The sequence below is a fragment of the Thermobia domestica genome, chromosome 1 (genome assembly GCF_964235325.1).
Source record: "Thermobia domestica chromosome 1, izTheDome1.hap1.1, whole genome shotgun sequence".
In the NCBI taxonomy this organism is placed as follows: domain Eukaryota; kingdom Metazoa; phylum Arthropoda; class Insecta; order Zygentoma; family Lepismatidae; genus Thermobia; species Thermobia domestica.
Genome location: NC_137454.1, coordinates 598381 through 617192, shown reverse-complemented (window position 1 = coordinate 617192; position 18812 = coordinate 598381). Strand labels below are relative to the sequence as shown.

The following is an 18812-nucleotide window of genomic DNA, read 5'->3' as shown; positions in this document are numbered from 1 at the left end:
TGACATAGCCTCGGAACTGAAAACGACGTTAACACTAGAAGGACCAAGCCGTCATTTTGACGGCATCACGTAAAACAATTTTCTATATCTCATATATTTCTTTGAGTTATACAACCATACTTTAGGACTTTTATTATTTTAAGGAGCGGTTTGATATAGCGTATAAACATTGTGTGTCTGTTTTAAATAAATACGTATTTTTGTTGTATATCCCTTGAAGGACCAAACCGTCAATTTGACTGCCTCATTTAAAAATCTATATTTTGTTGTTGATGTGGACTGTTTTATAGGTTGTACGCTATATGGTAACAATAAATGTAATATTTCTGTTAGAAACAATAAATTTTGAAATATTTTACGTTATTTTTCCAACGAGTTTGCTATTTGATATATATCTTTAATTCTGCTTTTCATTGCTGTAAAAGTAAAATATTTGGTTCTTCCTTGATTGATTTCTTCTTGAATTATGTTCGTATCTTGTTGGTAACATTGTTCTCTGTAGAAATAAAGGTTTTCTTGAAGGTACATATGAATAATTACAAAAGCAACATGAGACCTGATAAAATGTTACGTGCTTTCTAAGATTTGGGTGAAAATGAATTTCGCTTGGAAGAACAACAGGGAGATTGCTTCGATGAAGCCAGCAGTAGTAGCTAGAATGCAGTGTCTGAAGCTACTTCTTCGGATAAGAGGAAGGAAACAGATACAGAAGTTTCCAGAAGTAATCAATCATATGTCTTTATAGCAGGTCATGGAACACGTTGGAGTAAAATGGACAGACAGGACAATGCTGGGTGTACTGCCTCACAAGAAACCCTTCGCGAGAAACCTGTTCGTTATATTATGCGTTACACCATATTGAAGATGGTGATTTTGGTAGTGCTTTTCGCTTGTTCGTAGACGAGAAAATGTTGAGAAACATTCTGAAATGCACCGTTATTGAAGCTCAGACAGTGTCAAGATTCTCTTTGGCCACTGTCAATTGCATAACACTATCATTTTTAGCAATATTGATATTTCGTGTACCTTCAGATATACATGTAAAGGAACTATAGAACGTAAGCTATGGACCAGTGTTTTACAGAAAGATTATGGAAAGAAAGATATTTCTTGAAATAATGAAGTATCTGTGGTTTGATGAAAAGTGCCCTAGCTCTTCAAGCCTGAAAGCAAACAAGCTTGCTTTGGTATCATCTGTGTAGAACTTATTCATTGAGAATTTTATCAGGCACTATAAAACCCACGACAGTGTTTGTGTGGATGAACAGTTATTCTCTAGTAGGATGACATGCAAATACATATAATATATGACAAACAAGCCTGACAAATTTGGATTCAAATGTGGCTGCTTGCAGTTCTAAAGTCACGGTATCAACTAAAAGGATTTCTCTACCTGGGAAACGACTAAGAACGACGTCGGGATTTACAGTTAGGCGAATATATTGTTCTGAAGACGATGAATTTTTTTCTCAACAGAGGACTGAATGTTACATGCCATAACTTTTCTTACGAGTTAAAAATTAGCCGAATATTTGAAAAAAAAACAGTTGACCTTGATTGGTATTATGCGCCCAAATAGAAGAGAACTTTCCAAATTGTGTTTGAATCAGAAAGAGAAGAATATGTTCACTACAATCCTTTATGGATATCAATCAGAAAATCCACTCACAGTACACAAGTATAAACGCGAGAAAAGTGTTTCTCCCTTGAGTTCAGTGCATACAGGTTGAAATAAAAATGTATTGAAAATGTAAATTCACCTTCATGTAATAAAAAGTTTGAAATAAATATAATGATTTTCGTGTATTATACACTGGATCTGTGCTAAAGAAAAATAGCCCAGCCAATGTCTACAGGGCAGGTAGTGTGATCACGTGATTAGTAAAAAAGGATTTCGTACGTAGGAATGTACGTATTATTCCTTTATTTTAATTTTTCATGCCACTGTCCTGTGAACAAACTTTCGATATTAATATTATATTTAATGTATTGTCGGGATTTAGTGGATCACCCTGTATTATATCACGAGAAAAACTTACATAAAACATAAGCTAGTCGATTAAACATATTAAATTAAAACTGAAATAAGAGAAATATAAAGAAAAATTATATATATCTCTTTCATTTATATAGCCGTCAAAATGACGGCTCGGTACTTCTAGGGAGGTAAAAATTTTGGTCCTTCTAGTGTTAAACTCTAAGCCAACGATGCCATTAGCAGGACGAATAAACCGGGAATCTAAAATACTGGTTTTGAGATAAAGCTTACTTTAAAAAACAAGGAATCACGAGAGAAAAAAGTGAACATATTTAGTACCTGAGTCCAGTTGAGTTCTAGAGAAGACCTGTCAATCACAAATTACCCCGCCTCCCCGCTTTCCAGCACACACAGATGACAATGACCTGTCACTTAAAAAAAAAAAAAATGGAAAACAAAACGTTATCTGAGTTCCATGAATAAAAATAAAGCCTTGCAAAACCTGAAGAATGTTCTTAGGTTTTCCTGTTTCCAATTCCTGGAAATTGTTCATTAAAGGAGAATGCTTCCCTGTTCTCGCTGGAATGTGCTAATACGCTAATACAACGGTCAAAGGATAATGAAATAGTAGTGTACCATTAATACTATGGGTTTGTTGGTTGGTTCAATTGGATAAGGGTTAGGAATTAGATTTCTGGGCTAGTCCATCGCGTATGAGGGATGACGTCCCTTGGCGATAACACTATCCGAGAAGGAAGGAAGCGGCCTGTGACCTGTATGTTGGGTACCATCTCCATATTTGGCTGGTGTGAATGAGGAAAACCCAGGAAAACCTCACTCACGATCGCTGGGCTGAAGAAGCTTTTACACTTTTTCGGCCGAGTGTCCGCACCGGAAATCAAGACCGGGACCGTTCGCAAAAACCACAAGAGCGTTGGTAACTACGCTTCGCGGGGCCGCTGGTTGGATTGGAATTTAGCGTCCGTTCCTGCACCGAGGCTATATGAGACGTGGACAACAGCCTAACGTGAGATTCGGATCACGTGATTTCCACTAGGAACTGAATCTGCGTCTTCCGCGCCAAAAGAGTGTACGCTATAGTGCGTCCAGTAAGAGAACGTCTCTGACAGCTCGCAGTGACATTGCCACTACTCGCGTGTCAAGGTTTTTTTCGGTGCAACTGTAGTGGCAATTTAATTAATGGTATAAGACAGAGTGATCGTGGTTGGTAACACTGGTATCAAAGTAGGGGCTGCAATGTCCCACCGCATGTGGTAAGAAACGTCAGAGACCATCTCTTGTTGGCCGTGCTATAACTATATAGACACGGAGAACTCCACTATTATTATTATTATTATTATTATTATTATTATTATTATTATTATTATTATTATTATTATTATTATTATTATTATTACCATGACTATTAATTATTGTTATTATTACTATTAGCTATTACTCAAGTAATACTGGTCGGCTGGTATAATCAAGTACTGGACGGCATTGCGATGGCGATCACAAGACTTGTCTGTTGTGGTTCAAATCCTACTCAAAGAATAGAGATTATACAGTCCTTTGAGTATTCAATCTCCATTCGCTTTTCATCATCTTAGTCTACAGCGCAGAGGTGTGAGACATAAAACTCAATAATTTTTTAAAATAGCCAGAAGCTCACTCTGGCACTATACAGGGTATTTCAAATGAATATCAGGGTTTTAAAGTTTTGTAGTATTTATTATAATTATTTTACAGTTTGTACGCACGCATGGACATGCACTGTTTTCTCGGTATGCCGTTAGAAAGCGCTAGTAGCAAAAATGGCGACTAGTGACGAGAAGGCTTTTTGTGTTTCACATTTCCGAAAATTGAATATGTAGTTACAGTGCAATCGTCTGTGTGAAGAATTTTAAGGAGACACTTACAAAAACGTCCTTATCATTTGCAGTTGCTACAAGCTCTAAAGCCTACAGACTACGGTTTAGGAGCTAACTTTACAAATGAAATGCTGTTGTATCGACGATGAAGATTTTCTGAATCGCCTCGTCTTCAGTGATGAATCGATATTTTACATTTTTTTACTTGTTTAAAGTTTTTTTTTTTTTTTTTTTTTTTAAGACAGCATAATGTAAACACATTACACATATAGCCGATTTAACATGTTTTGGGGGAGTAATTTTGTGGTTCATTAACGCTTACGGCACCGGTTGTGTGTTAAAGACGTAGCACACCCTCTGTGTTAAACGCCAACACCGCGGGGTATGTGTTGAACTAACACCGCATAGTGGTAGTCACGCTGGAACCACTGCCCTGTGTTAAAATTGAGTTGAATTAACACAACCATTTTTTACTGTGTACAGAGCAGATTGAATAAGGATGCGAGTGACTAAGTTATTATACATCGAGTGCATGGGAATGAATATTAACAACGTTCAGAATTTTTGTAACGTTTAGTAGAGAGGCGAAAGAATTTTAAAAACAATACTTTGCCAGTAACATTTTAACATTTTCATATAATAGATGGATTCTAAAAACAGATTAGCATCACCATCATCATAGGTATTCTGCCATTATAGGCAGGTCACTTGCTGCAGCTGAGAAGCTTCCATGCTCCACGGTCTTCCGCTAACCTTTATGTCTTCACATAGCCTACAATTTATCTGTTTTGATATCGTTCATTAATTGTAGACTACGTCCCCTCCCTCTCTTTCCTGCCACCATATCCTCCAGTACGTCTCTCACATGATACAGTTCCTTGCTAGCCAATGTCCCAACTAGTTTCTCTTCCATTCTTTTCCACACCCACATTTCGAAAGCTTCCAGTCGTTTTCCATTACTTTTGGGCTACGTCCATGTTTCTGACCCATACAATATAATACTCAACATAAATCATTTTACGAGTCTGTTTATTGAAGGTATTAATTGTAACTTCTCAATTTTGCATTACATTTATTTAACCTATGGAGTATTAAACAACACTTATTGCGAACATCAAGGGAGAGAGAGAAAAACAACAAAAGGATGGGAAGGACAAAAAGTAATTAACCACGAGGTAGCCCAAGGATTTGATTTCTTTTTCATTTATATGGAAATGACCTACAGAGTCCTTGGAACTCAGATAAATTAATCTATATGGAGATGTGAAAGGAAAACAACGGAATACCGTGGATCATAAAACGTTCACAAGATAAATTCATGAAAAATGTAGAAGAGAAAATACTATTGCGCGATGGTTAAGGAAGATACGGAAAAATTACTTCTTTGTTGGCGCTGAAAATATTAATTTATTACAGTTACATAATCCATACTTCAATAACGATAGTTGAGTGTCCGCAGATTTATGATACACTTATAGCCTTTATTACTTTCGTTGAAAACGTCCGTCGTTTACTCACTTTTCTTAAAAGTTAACGAACTTAATCGTATTTATTTTACATAGAAATTCAGATAGCAAGTTTAAAAAACTCACCAGAAAACGTTTGAGCAAAGCAAATTTGACCTAGGAATTTACACTGTAACACAAATTCGTGCCCACATTGTTTTGGAACAAGTGTAAAGCTTAGCTCACGAACTCTGTCGCGATGGACACCAAATAATTTCCTCCAAGACAGATACTATGGAAGTAACTTAAGTATAATACTTAAATTAACTCAATAGTATCTGTCTTGGAGAAAATTCTTCGTTGGCGTCAACCGCGCAGAGATTCCTGAGCTAAGCTATACTGATTAATGCTTCATATCTATATGAAGTAGAAAAAATGTATCTTTTAGTTCTACGTCCCACGTTTATGCCATGTAGCCTAAAGGAGACGGTGATGATGAGAATGAACGAAATGGTGGAATGAAGAAAGTGAGATGGAACGGCAGAATTCTAAGAAAACCCACGCACACAGTATTTTTCCATTACAAAGATTTCTATACCATGTATTTAGATACTACATCTACATTTTCCTGTAGTAAATAATTATCAAACTCATTGAGTAAATAATTATCAAACTCATTGTTGATTAATCTGAACAACTTATATCGTAAGTATGTAACATGATGTTAGAGTATTTTATTTTTTCCGGGAGATCATTTGAAAATAAAGAATATGAAAGGGGCTCGAAGGGCAATCCTTGGGGTATTCCATTTTTTTTACACACCCTATACAAAAATGTACAGGCCAAAATTTTTAAACTGTGTACGTACTATTTGACAGATAGTTTTCAAACTATCGAATGTAGAAGGGTGATAAACCAATATTCGATAACTTATTAATAACATATATATGACAGAGAGAATCAAAAGCTTTTGAAATATCAATGTCTATTACAACGACTTGCAATTTATTCTTGAATATGTAGTAGATAAAGTCTGTAAAATGGCTTACATGGGTTACCAATGACTTGCCCTTACAAAAAAAAAAAAAAAATCCTGAGATTCATTTAAGATAATTCTTACATTAAAATACGTATGTATGTATAATTAATTTAAATATATTTGAGAGTGCGCTGACAAGAGTTATTGGTCTATTGTTGCTAGCATTTTGTCTATCACCTGATTTACGTATCAGTACAACATATACTTGCTTCCATATTGAAGGATACAGACCTACACCGTATACGTAATGAAGCGTCATATATATATAAGAAATGAATTATTTTGTTTCAGCTACCAAAGGTATTTGTGGGAGATGGCGGACTTCCCTTGTTTACCATTTCTATCTTCAGAATGACATCGTTCGTTACTGTATTCTGTGGTGGTTAATTTTATATTCTTTTTCTCAATTTTTCTCTGAAACAGAGATAAATGTCTAACCATTTTTTCCCCTCTGTTTCATCTTACGCATTGGCCTCACCTACTCTACATAACGAACTGCAGCTACCTGAATGAAATGGGATTTAGCTAGTTTTCTGCACATTTGCTTAATTACTCATTTTGCCTTGCATTTTACTGAATAAAATAGCATCTGAGAATCAAGACTTTAGCCCAAAACTTCAACATTTCTTATGGCAAGTCTCGCAGTGACATAGATGAAAGGTTATCGTATGTATAAAGAACTACTTGCATGTTCCTCTCCCACCACAAATATATATATATATATATATATGCAGGAGCCTCATTTCATACGCAATTTGTTTAGTTAAAGTTTAAAGACTTTTTTTTTTTTTTTTTTAATATGAAGATTGTGTCAGACATGGCCTTGTAACTTCATATGGAACTGGAATTAATATACTCTCGCAGCGATCGAATTAAGAGCAAGAACGGAAACGTAGTCGCTAGGTAACTCTACAAGACAGGTAAATGACATTTGGGCGCGAGACGTTTAGGCGCAAAACCTTTTATCCAAATAGGTTTACCTATCTATATATGTGATAGTTATTTTATAATTAGAGCCCGGATGTTTAGGCACTGGAAATTTTGAAACACTTTCACAAATAATTTTGCAAAAACTAAAAAATACCTTGGACACGGCAAAGTTTCTGTGCATCATGCACAACTTGTCTCTACCAGTTTAGAAAAAAAAAAGCGAGACAGAACAGTCGCCTAAGAAAAGAAGAAATATATTCAGGCAGATGAAAGAATTCGCCGTATTGTTCAGAATTTTGAAACTGTTAACATTGTAAAATACTTGTGGGGTTTGGCTCATAATTCCGTCGTGAAAAGATAATGTGATAAATGTAGCATAGTCAAAAATAAATTATTCAACATCTATATTATATTTCACTGTTGTTTCCTTTCTAATTATCTCTGTTGCAAATACACAGTAAGAAGCAATAATACAATGTTATAAATAGTTATGAAGTTATGAATATAAAAAATGCCTATCCCTTTACCTTAGAGATGATATAAAGGAACCTTCACAGAAGTTTATTTTGGGGTGTCTTAGGATATGTACAGCAAATTTTATTTAAGTCCAATACAGATTGATGCTAAAAAAAAAAAAAAAAAAAAAAAAAAATCTGCAGGTCATGGTCTCCGATTTTCCTGAAATTTAGGATATATGTATCATTGTAGAAACAAAGTAATTAGTCCCGTATACGTATTTCTCTTTTCTTCGTATGCAAAATTTTACAAGAACTTAACCAAGCATTTAATGCAACTGAGACTTTCAGTGACTGTTTAACATAGGACATACTATAACATGACATATAAAATTTAGAGTTTCTGAAGACAGTTTTTTTTTTTTTTTTAAAGGAAATTGGGATCAAATTTCACCTTCCTGAATTTTTAAATTTTAAGTTGTGCTGTTATATGTTTATGTTTGTAATATTGGTGCCTATTTTCAAGGCTTTTAGTGTGTATACATACGGATACATATTCAGATATAAGGCTTTGCGCCCAAACGGCCGCGCCTAAACATCCTGCTCCGACAAGAGAAGTGTGCATTAACACGAGACTTATTATTATTATTATTATTATTATTATTATTATTATTATTATTATTATTATTATTATTATTATTATTATTATTATTATTATTATTTTCGAAATGCATCAAATGATGTGACTAGGTTTTGGCTCACTATACATATTCTTCTGTCGCCATGAGACCAGCGACAATTCAGATTGTGCGTGCACAGGATGCCCCCGTATAATAGAGGTCTACAAAGTATATATCACTTCGGGCTCTTGCCGGACTTGGGTCGTGAATTTTAAAATATACAACCAAATTTCTCGGGCGTTTTCGGACCTAAGTTAGTAAATATACTGTACAAAGATATATATTGCACCGTTCTTTCTGGAGAACTTTAAAGCACAACTGCAAAATTAAATCTCTAATTATTGCAAATAAAAACACAATTTTGGGTTAATTATTAAGTTTCTGTAATTCGGGCTTATTTCGAGCTCACTCGATCACGAGAGCTCGGGCCTAAATGCTAAAACATATTTCGGACTCGGGTCGAGCCTCATATTGTAAATTCACGGGCCGAGCCGGACCCGGGCTAAAAATTCAGACTCGTGCAGACCTCTACTGTATAACAACGTGGCTTGACCTAAACTGAAATCCCTGTGACTGGCTATAACTCGTGATGGTTCATGCACATTTGTTTTGTTCAGAGTTGATGCACTATAATAGCTACCTTCTTTCTAGCTTAGTTATCTTCCATTTGTTACCTTCTATTAGAGCTATGTAAATTTACGATACCAAATTACATCAAATCTCGAATCTTCACGCATAGAATTTAACAGAAAAGACCGTTTTAACTCTGTGCCGGTTAATGTCGGTGAATACTGTGAAACTCGCATAAAACAAGCAAATTCTTTTCTAAGCACAAACTATACACTGAACTACCTTATGAAATTAAATCAAGTAAAGCTTTATTTGCACTGTATATATCTTTCAAGTTCAAAGGAATACCAGGAATATATTCCTTCCGCATTAAAGGCCAGCAATACCTTGAAGTAATTCGAAACAGTTTTTTTTTTTTTCTGCCGGAAGGCACCAAAGATGCTATTGGGTTGATGAGAATTATATCACGTGCTCTTGACGCAAAGGAAGATCTGTATTTGTGCTTCATCGACTAGCAAAAAAACTTTCGACCAGATCAATTGGAGGAATCATCGACTTGTTCGCAACCTTGTTCTCAGGACAAAGAGCGAAGCTGCGCCTGAATCAAAGACAAACCAACAGTGTGAAGACTGGGAAAAGAGTCAGACAACGATGTAGCATAACACCCCACTCGGAAAGGAGCCAGACAATGATCTAGTATACCACTCCTTATTTAGATTTAATGTTTACAGTAAATGCTTAATGAAGGAAGTATTAATGGAAGCTGGAGATGTCGGTGTTGTTTTGAAATACCCTGTATATACTGCTTTGGTCTGTTGGGGTTTTATTAGCAATCTTGAATTTTCCGAAGCTACAATGGATAATTTACAAACTGATCAAGTGTTATACATGAAGTATTGAACTGTAGGGCTATATTCGGAGACTTGGACGTTATGGAAGTTAGAGAAGAAAGATTTTGAAAGTTTCAAAATGTGGTACTTGAGGAAGATGGAGACGATAAAATGGACGCAGAGAGTAACAAACGAAGATGTTTTGAAACAGTATGAGTAAAGCCAGCATTCTTCGTAGGAAGGAGGGTTGGATTGGACCCATCTTACGAAAAACTGTCTTTTTCGTAAAGCCATAGAGAAACTGCCATAGCCAAGAGGAACTGTCATAGAGGAAAGATAGAAAGAAGGATTTGGGATAGATTTCTGGGCTTTCGGCATCTATGGCCATGTTAGCCCGTCCCGTTTTGAGGGATGACGTCCCTCGGCGAGCACCCTGTCCGGGGAAAGGGAAGGAAGAAATTATTGGGGAAAGAAGGAAGCGCACTGTGTGACCTATAAGTTAGGTACCACCCCGGCATTTGCCTGGTGTGAATGAGGAAAATCCAGAAAAACCTCATTCAGAATGGCTGGCCTGAGAAAGCCTTTTACACTTTTTCGACCGAGTGCCTCCACGGGGAATCGAACCCAGCAAGAGCATTAGCGACTACCTTACGCGGGGCCACAAAAGACGGAAAGAAAGTGAGGAATACGAAGAAGCAGAACAGAACTAATCGATTATTTCAAAAGCAGAAGAAAATATTGGGAGTTAAAAGAGGAAGCTGGCGATCGAGAAATGTGGAAGAAACACTTTCAGACCCGAACCTAAGGGAGAAAAAAAAAAAAAAACTTTAATCGCAGGGGCAGGACAGGACATACCTACAAGGAGAATAATAACAATAACAATTCTTACAGAATAAACTCCCTACGGAATTAGAAAAACGCTAAGAAAAGAAATAAGGCGTTAAAATTTATATCTGACGATTGTAACACCTTTTAAAAATATACTTTATTTTTATTCTTATCAAGAAGAAACAGTTAAGACACTAAAATTTTGCTCTTTACTGTTTCAGCTCTCTTGAAGCCATTGCTATACATCCAAAAATCTAGAAACTATTTGTTATATAAAATAGTGTAACATGTCCTTTGTAACTATAAGAAAATAGTTCACGAGGAAAATGAATAATTTCTTTTCCACAATATGTTGCCTTGTATTGTCTAAGATACGTCAAGAACAAAGGAATTACAAATCACACCTTTTAAATGACTACGTTAACAATTGAAGAGTGAAAAAACTAAACAATAACACACACATGAAAACAAAAAAGGGAAAAAGAGTATGGAGAAGGTGACGTCAATAGTCAACACAGCTGGGCAACTTTCTTACAACTGGAAAAGAACCCAAGAGGTAACGGGACATGCGAGAAGTGTTCACGCAACAACCGGTTCTTACCTAATAGGCCAACCTCCCTGCATACATTATGCTATTCAGCCACCAACAATATTCAATCTGTTATTATGTGTACACCATCCTCTTCTACAGAACAGCTCCATATATTTAACTCTCCCATCTAATGTCTGATCCATCACAAATGTGTTCTACATTCAATTGCAGTTCAAGGATAGCAGATATCATATGGTGAAGAACTTGCATAACAATCTGTTTCTGCACTATATGCAATGTGCATTTCCAACAGGACTAAATTACAACAGAAGCACACAGATGCATAATTTAGAAAACGAAATCAATTTAAAATAATTTCACACATTTCTCACATTCTGTGAACTTTTTTGGGGGTAGAAAAATATATTTGAAGAAATTTTCGTTGTTTTGTTTGATGCTCAGTGGCAAAGTAGAGCGCTCTCTTCTGGTATGAAAGGTCCCTGGTTCGATCCTCAGCTATGCGAGTTTCTGGTGAACAACACTGCACTGTAAAAATTTTCATAGATAAATTTACAAAAAACGGTGGCAATATGTTTGCCACTCGTCAATTTACACCTATAAAGTACAATTACTAATATGAAATGGTGTAAAATTACATTTTTTAATCAATAAAAACCATATTTCTTATAAATTTACTGTAAATTTGTAAAACAACAGCAAATTTTGTAATTAATTCTAAGGAAATGTATATTAACTTTCAAAATGAAGAGTAATTGATTTTACATTGATATTTGGTAATGTAAACTACAGAATTTTTCCAGTGTGTGTCTGTGAGTTTTCTCACGATTTTCTCTTTCCTTCTACATTCTCATTTCATTAATTTTTCCTTGATCATTCACTTTCATTAGTTGCCCACTTTCTTTATCCTAAACGGCATAATTGTCGGACAATAAAATAGAATTCTATTCATTTATTTCGTTCCTGTTTCGTTTGTGTTTTAATTTGATTTCAATTTTATTTATTTAATGGTTTGTTTATTCACATATATATTTTTTAAAAGCTTAATACTCGGAAGTTCGTTGGGATCGTAATACTGCAAATTATGGACGTGTTAAAATATCAAATAATACACTTGATAAAGTGAATACTTTCAAATATCTACGATCAATATTAAGACACGAAAACCATATTCACGAAGAAATTATATGTCGACTACAAGGGGAATTCGCATTATTATTCAGTTCAAAATCTCTTGTCGCGAATTCTGTCGAGGAATCTGAAGTTTAATATATATAAAACGATAATCATGCCTGTTGTTCGGTATGGCGCTTACTCTGAGGAAAAAACGTAGACTGAAAATATCTGAGAATAAAATCAAGAGACGAATGTTCGGACCCAAGAGGAACGGGAATGGAGAATGGCAGAAACTTCATAACGAGGAACTGCATACCTATACCGTTTATCACACATTGTTAGAATCATCAAGTGTGGGAGACTCAGGTGGGCAAGTCATGTAGCCAGTGTGGTAGGAAGTAGGAACGCTTTCAAAGTCTTAACTGGAAGTCTAATCGGAAAACGAGCATTAGGAAAACCTAGGCTTAGATCGGAGCTTCAATATTAACTTAAAACGGATCTTGCAGAAATAGGAATACAAAGTAGAAACTGGATCCAGTTGGCTAAGGGCAGAAGTCAACTTCGAGTTCCATAGGCCATACAGTTTGTTACATTTCCAGACACAGTCCGGGAACCAATTTACAATGGATTCATTAATAACCAACAACAATGGAAAAAGAAAGCGTAAGGGTCTATATTGAAAGGTATCACCACGGTATACTTCCGGTGAGATTAAGGCAAAACCTTGAGAAAACCTCAATCCGGATTCAAACCTAAGATTTGTGTCTGCGAAGCAAGAGCCCTATACCGTAGTCTACATGCTAGAGTTTGGAAACCAATTTACGAAATAGATAAAATGTACGAGATACCAAAACGCATCTGAATTATTTGTTATCCACAGTTTGATTTATCCTTGCTTCTACACTATAGTAGCGTAATACTGTACATATAGTTATGATACAAACGAAACCAACTTTCCCCCCCTCTATGGTCAAAATTTACAGATGAAATTATTCAAAAGCCTAAGTGTAGTTGAAGCAACATTCGGCTGAACTAAGTGAATGGAGCTGAATGAGCGAAGCAACAGTCCACGCCTGGTCGCTAATATCTTTGGACAATTTTAACGGTAATAACAGGGAAAGTTGATTACTTTGTAATTCCGCTATAATTTTATGATAAATTATTCTTTTCTGCAGCAATAATCGGACCATGACTAGGACAAACGAAGTTGAAACTGATCCAAGAAACAAAATCTAACCTAAGATTATTGCTAACAATAATACGCATAATATCATACTAAAGTGTATTTTTTCTTTCTTTTTTGTTTTTTCTATGTAATGAATAATTTTTAATAAATATCCCGGAAAATTGCATTTATGCCTTTCTAACCTATATTAATTTATTAAATAAGTAAATAATAATATTTAGAGATCATCTGACAAAAGTGGAAACTGCTGATAAATTTTGCATATTGTAACTACTACACACTACAATGCAACTTTTCTTTTAAATGAAGTTGACTTAAGTGTTCATTTACTAACAAAAACTTGTTTATTAGCCTATCTATTCATATGGGAGACAGGGGTCCTACACCGCTGGTGCATGGGGTCACCTCTGGTGGCGGTTCGATCCCAGCTCGCGCCAAATGAGCTTTTTGGTGTACAAAAACCGTGTGCGTGGGTTTTCTCGAGGGTCTCTCGTTTCCTCCCACTTTCTTCATTCCACCATTTCATTCATTTCTCATCATCATCGTCTTCTTTAGCCTAGCCGGTATAACGTAAAACTTAAAGATTTCATTTCATTTCCAACTGAAACAAATAAATAAATAAATAAATAAATAGCGTGTCCGTGAAATACAAAATCTGAAGCACTTCATGCATCACCATCAATTTTGAATGAGTTGAGTTGATTTTGACTTTAACGTCCCGTTCAGCACCGAGGCTATATGAGACGTGGACCTACTGATTAACGTGGAATGCAAACCACATGAGCTCCCGCCGGGAATCGAAACCGGGCCTCCCACGCCAAAGGCGCGAACGCTAACCGCTTAGCCACGAATGAGCTCCCATCTATTTTGAACTCGATGGCTCAGTGGTACAGCGATTACCTCTAGTGCGTAGGGTCTCTAGTTCGATTCCTGGCGAAGTAAGTTTGTGGTAGACACAATCGTGTCCATGGATTTTCTCCAGGTACTCCGGTTTCCTTCCACATTCTCATTTCACCGTTTCTTCTATCATCATCCACTGCCGTAATCATCCGTCTCCCTTAGCCTAACGGGCATAATTGTGGGACGTTAAACTGAAAGGTTTCATTTTGTTTTAATTTTGGCCAAGATGTAGAGAGTCCAAACTCAGGAATTGAGTTCGTTGAAGGAGCGATACTGAAACCGGGAGTGGAATCGGTTTTATGGACTCGATTTAGCGTTCTAAGGATAGGTACCATCTTCTCTCTTAAGCCTTTATTCAAACCGGAAGTGGTAGAAATCAAATATTAATGGTTTTTACGTTGATTGTTATAAGATTGTGATCAGACCTTGTTTCCATGTTATCAAACTAAACACAACAACCCACTGAGCAAGGCTATGTGATAAAAATACATAAAAACAATCACGTAACAGTTTCAACACACTATAGTGCTGTCAAAATGTCTTGAGCCGTGGCAAAAATGCGAACTAAAGCTCACACTCAACACACCCACTCGTATAGCCGATAAGGGTTGAGGTGTCCTTAGCAGAGTGGAATTCCTTCAGCCAATAGCACCGCCTGAAACGGAAGACTAGGTGTCAAGTCAATGTGGTATATCTATAGCTGTGTCCTCATCAGACTTACACACTCCTCTGATGGAGTGGAAATCTGATGAAGACATAGCTAATGTGTTGAAACTGTTACGTGATTGTGTTTTTATGTATTTTTATCACACAGCCTTGCTCAGTGTAGCTATTGTTGTGTCTAGCTTGACAAGTAAGAAGCTGTTTCTGCAATCAATTAAGTGTCCCAAGAATATATTCCATCTCCACTCTAATCTCTCTACTAAAACCGACAATGGTAAAAATCACTTCCGGTTTGAATTTTAATTGAGAAAATATCACGCCATTGGTGTGACATTGTTATTTGTTTATTTATCTGCAAATAAACATGTCATATTAGGAAAAGAAAAAATGTCCACGGGATGAAACATTTGTCCTAATTTCATAGTGTCAAATAATGACCCCGTTATTACAACAAAAGTTTATTTAATTCGTTCCATCACAAATGATTTTAATGTAGTTTATCTGTGGACACACTTCAACATAACATAACAATTCTATTTGTCTTCCAAAGGAAGAAAGGACGTTTAGCCGTGCTGAGATACTTTGTCCAGATTTTAATGCATTACTTTGATACAAGAAAAGTTCGGTAGGAATATAGTTTGATGGTTGTTTCGCTAGAATGGGGAAATTCACAATATTAGGTAGTTGCTGTATATTATAGTTGGTATTTCTATTTTTCATTTCTGTATCTTGTAGGGCTATACAACAGTGTCTTCCTATTTCGCCTAAAATTTTGTAAGCTGTCATTCACATTGTATTTCCCTAATTCTCATCCCCCTTAACGACCTTGTGAAGAAGGAAATACCACCTATATAGAAGATATGACAGTGTTTCAAACCAATACTGAAATTCCAAACTATTGCGGAGTATCATCCATTGTTATGTTCATGTCAGAAATATCACATGATAACTTTAAGACGTCATATAAGGTGTCTACTAAAATTCCACAATGGAATTTCGTGAATTTTTCGTGGCCTTTTCTTTACCAAATTATAAAATTTCCTAACATTTTCAAGAGCGAATTTCGGTGCGAATTAGGCGGAATTTTGATCCATGCGATACAAACGTACTTTGCTTGCGATTTGGTAGCGTCTAAAGCCGACCATAGACATTTTTGGTGTTGAATTTTGATGTTTTATAGAACAAAATTTTCCAATCTGCACTTACATTTGCACACTTAAAAAAATCGTGACCCAAAAGCTAAATTTCGTGACTCTTTCGTGACTTTCATGACCGTTTTCTGATTTCGTGACTTTTTCGTGACATTCGCGACTTTCGTGACCGATAGACACCATGTCATAAGGTGATCATGAAATGTCTCTATGATTTATGTTATTGTCATTTGAAATAAATGTCTGTATATAAAACAATTAACGGTTGTAACTAGGATGTTTGTTTCTTAACAAACCCTTCGTTAGGTATATCATTTATTTAAGTGTAATTATAGGTATGGAAACTGTCAGAGCTATTACATAAAGGGGGTTTGAAAGAAAACAAAAATCCGTTGCCATAGAAACCGCCGTTTCCAGGGCAACAGATCCTGTCACGGTTAGCCAATATTGAAAGAAAACATAGTAAACGAAGATAAAATAGCTAATGTAGAGGAGAGAAGTCGCTAAAATTAATTCTCTTTAACGAGGACGATTACGAAAGATCACTTACTGATTGAAATCCAGATTATTTTCCAATAGAGTAACTTCCAATAAACCTTTTGTTATTGTTAATTATTCCATATCGAACTCCCGAAGAAAACTCATCTAAACAACTTATTGACCGTGCCAATAGCGACTACTCTCAATCATGACTCCGTTTTCTTTCATTTAGAAATAGGAAAGAAAGAGAAGAAAGTAGAAGGGTAAAAGAAGGAGGTAGGTAAAGAAGAAAGAAAAGAAATAGGGTATTTTAATAAGAAACAGATTACTGGATAATTCCGGAAATATAGTAAAAGGTCGGGAAAGTCGTTGAAAGATGAATCATTCTAAATGTTATTAACGACTAATCAATTTTGGAATACTTCGAAATAGACACATGTTCCCTCATACCACCCAGACCTAGCTCCAGGCACCACGATCGTGGGGTTGCCCAGACCTAGACCTGGAAATGAGAAAAGTGAAATTTAATTCTTTGTACTGTTATTCTAACCAGTGATTGATAACCATCCAGCATCTGAACTCTGTTCTCTAGGATCGACCACACATATGAATTAGCCAAGAGGAAAAAAAAAAAACTTATTAACTCAATATAAATTTATGTATCGTATCAATAAAAGGTTCGACTTCCTAGAAGAAAGATGTCGTATTTAGGCTCAACCTGCTATTTTTGTTTCACTCCTAGAGCCGATTTAAACCATTAGTAGCGGTCCTTCATGACCTAGGTTATTTACCTTAACACATATATTAAAACATGACACATATATTACAGATGTTAATATGACAAATGATATCACTAAAATTACTTAAATTAAATCTATCATGCATTCACACGCTCACTCACTCAGGACAGTGTATATATGTTTAAAGGAAACCAACTAACTACAAAGATACAAATAATTTATTACATCCATAGTGAAAAGAAAAGAACAAAACAAATAATTATAAGAAAATATTAAAAGCACAAGTTCTTGGTTATATATTAATAGAGTACACAGTGTTTTATTCTAGTAAATTTTTATATATTCAATCATATTGACAAATGGGAAAAAAAAATAATTACATGTATCATATCTTAGGCATGCTAAAGCAAATTATGATTTGCGACATACGCAAACAAGACACTTATTTCACTTAAAAAAAATTGGACAAAGAGGAAAAAAAACTTTTGGTGTATTAGAACTTATATGAGTCTCTACCTCACATTGGGTAATAAGATATTAATGATTTTGAGCGTTCAAATCACAGATCACGCACTACTCATAGTGTCCAAAACATTTCGCTCCATTTAACTTCGTTCGTGGTCATTTATATATCTATATATATCTAACTATTGGTTTACAAAAACCATTCATCGTCTATATTTGGTTTGTAACTCATAACAGTTTATGTCTGCAATCGCACACTACGACGCTTTACCCATCTAGGGATTTTGAGAAAGTAACTTTCACTAGAGGATGTTTCTCCTCTTAGACGATCCATTTCCAAACTTATTATTTGAATAGTTTTAAGTTATTTATTTAACACTGGGACACGTCATGAAACCTTTCTTCAGGATCACTTTCGTATATATGTATATATGATTCGGATTTTAAAAAACGATCTCCCGCAGGTGTACGGAGTATGATGGTTCAAATTGAGGATAAAAAAAAACTGGTCAAGTCACAGGATACATATGCAGGTGAGAAGGATTCAAGGTACACTTTCCACAATGGTTTTTGGTTGGTAGTTCAGGGATAATATTCGTTATGATGTGGGTTACGTTTAGACCTGCCGTTACTTTCCAATACATGCCATTACAGAATTACATGAGGTATCATTTACCTTTATTCAAAAGAAAAGGAAAATTACTTAAGTGCACGGCGGTATTCATGACAAAATCTACATTCTCAAATTCGTCGGAAAACTCACTGGCAAACTATAGCAACCAATACACGTTTAGGGGGGACAGACACGAGCGCTCTTACATATACTCATAATACATTTAATATCATACTTTTACTTTAAAATCATATTCACATATTAAGTACATATACATTTCGACGTATTCATTTCTCTCTCTATATATATATATTTATAA

General features: G+C 35.5%; 1 protein-coding gene across 1 annotated transcript in view; it reads right to left on the bottom strand.

Moving 5' to 3' along the window:
- Positions 1 to 18812, bottom strand: part of LOC145683004 (protein MTSS 1-like) — a 229694-nt gene that overhangs the window by 202092 nt on the left and 8790 nt on the right. The gene's annotated exons all lie outside the window — the stretch shown is intronic.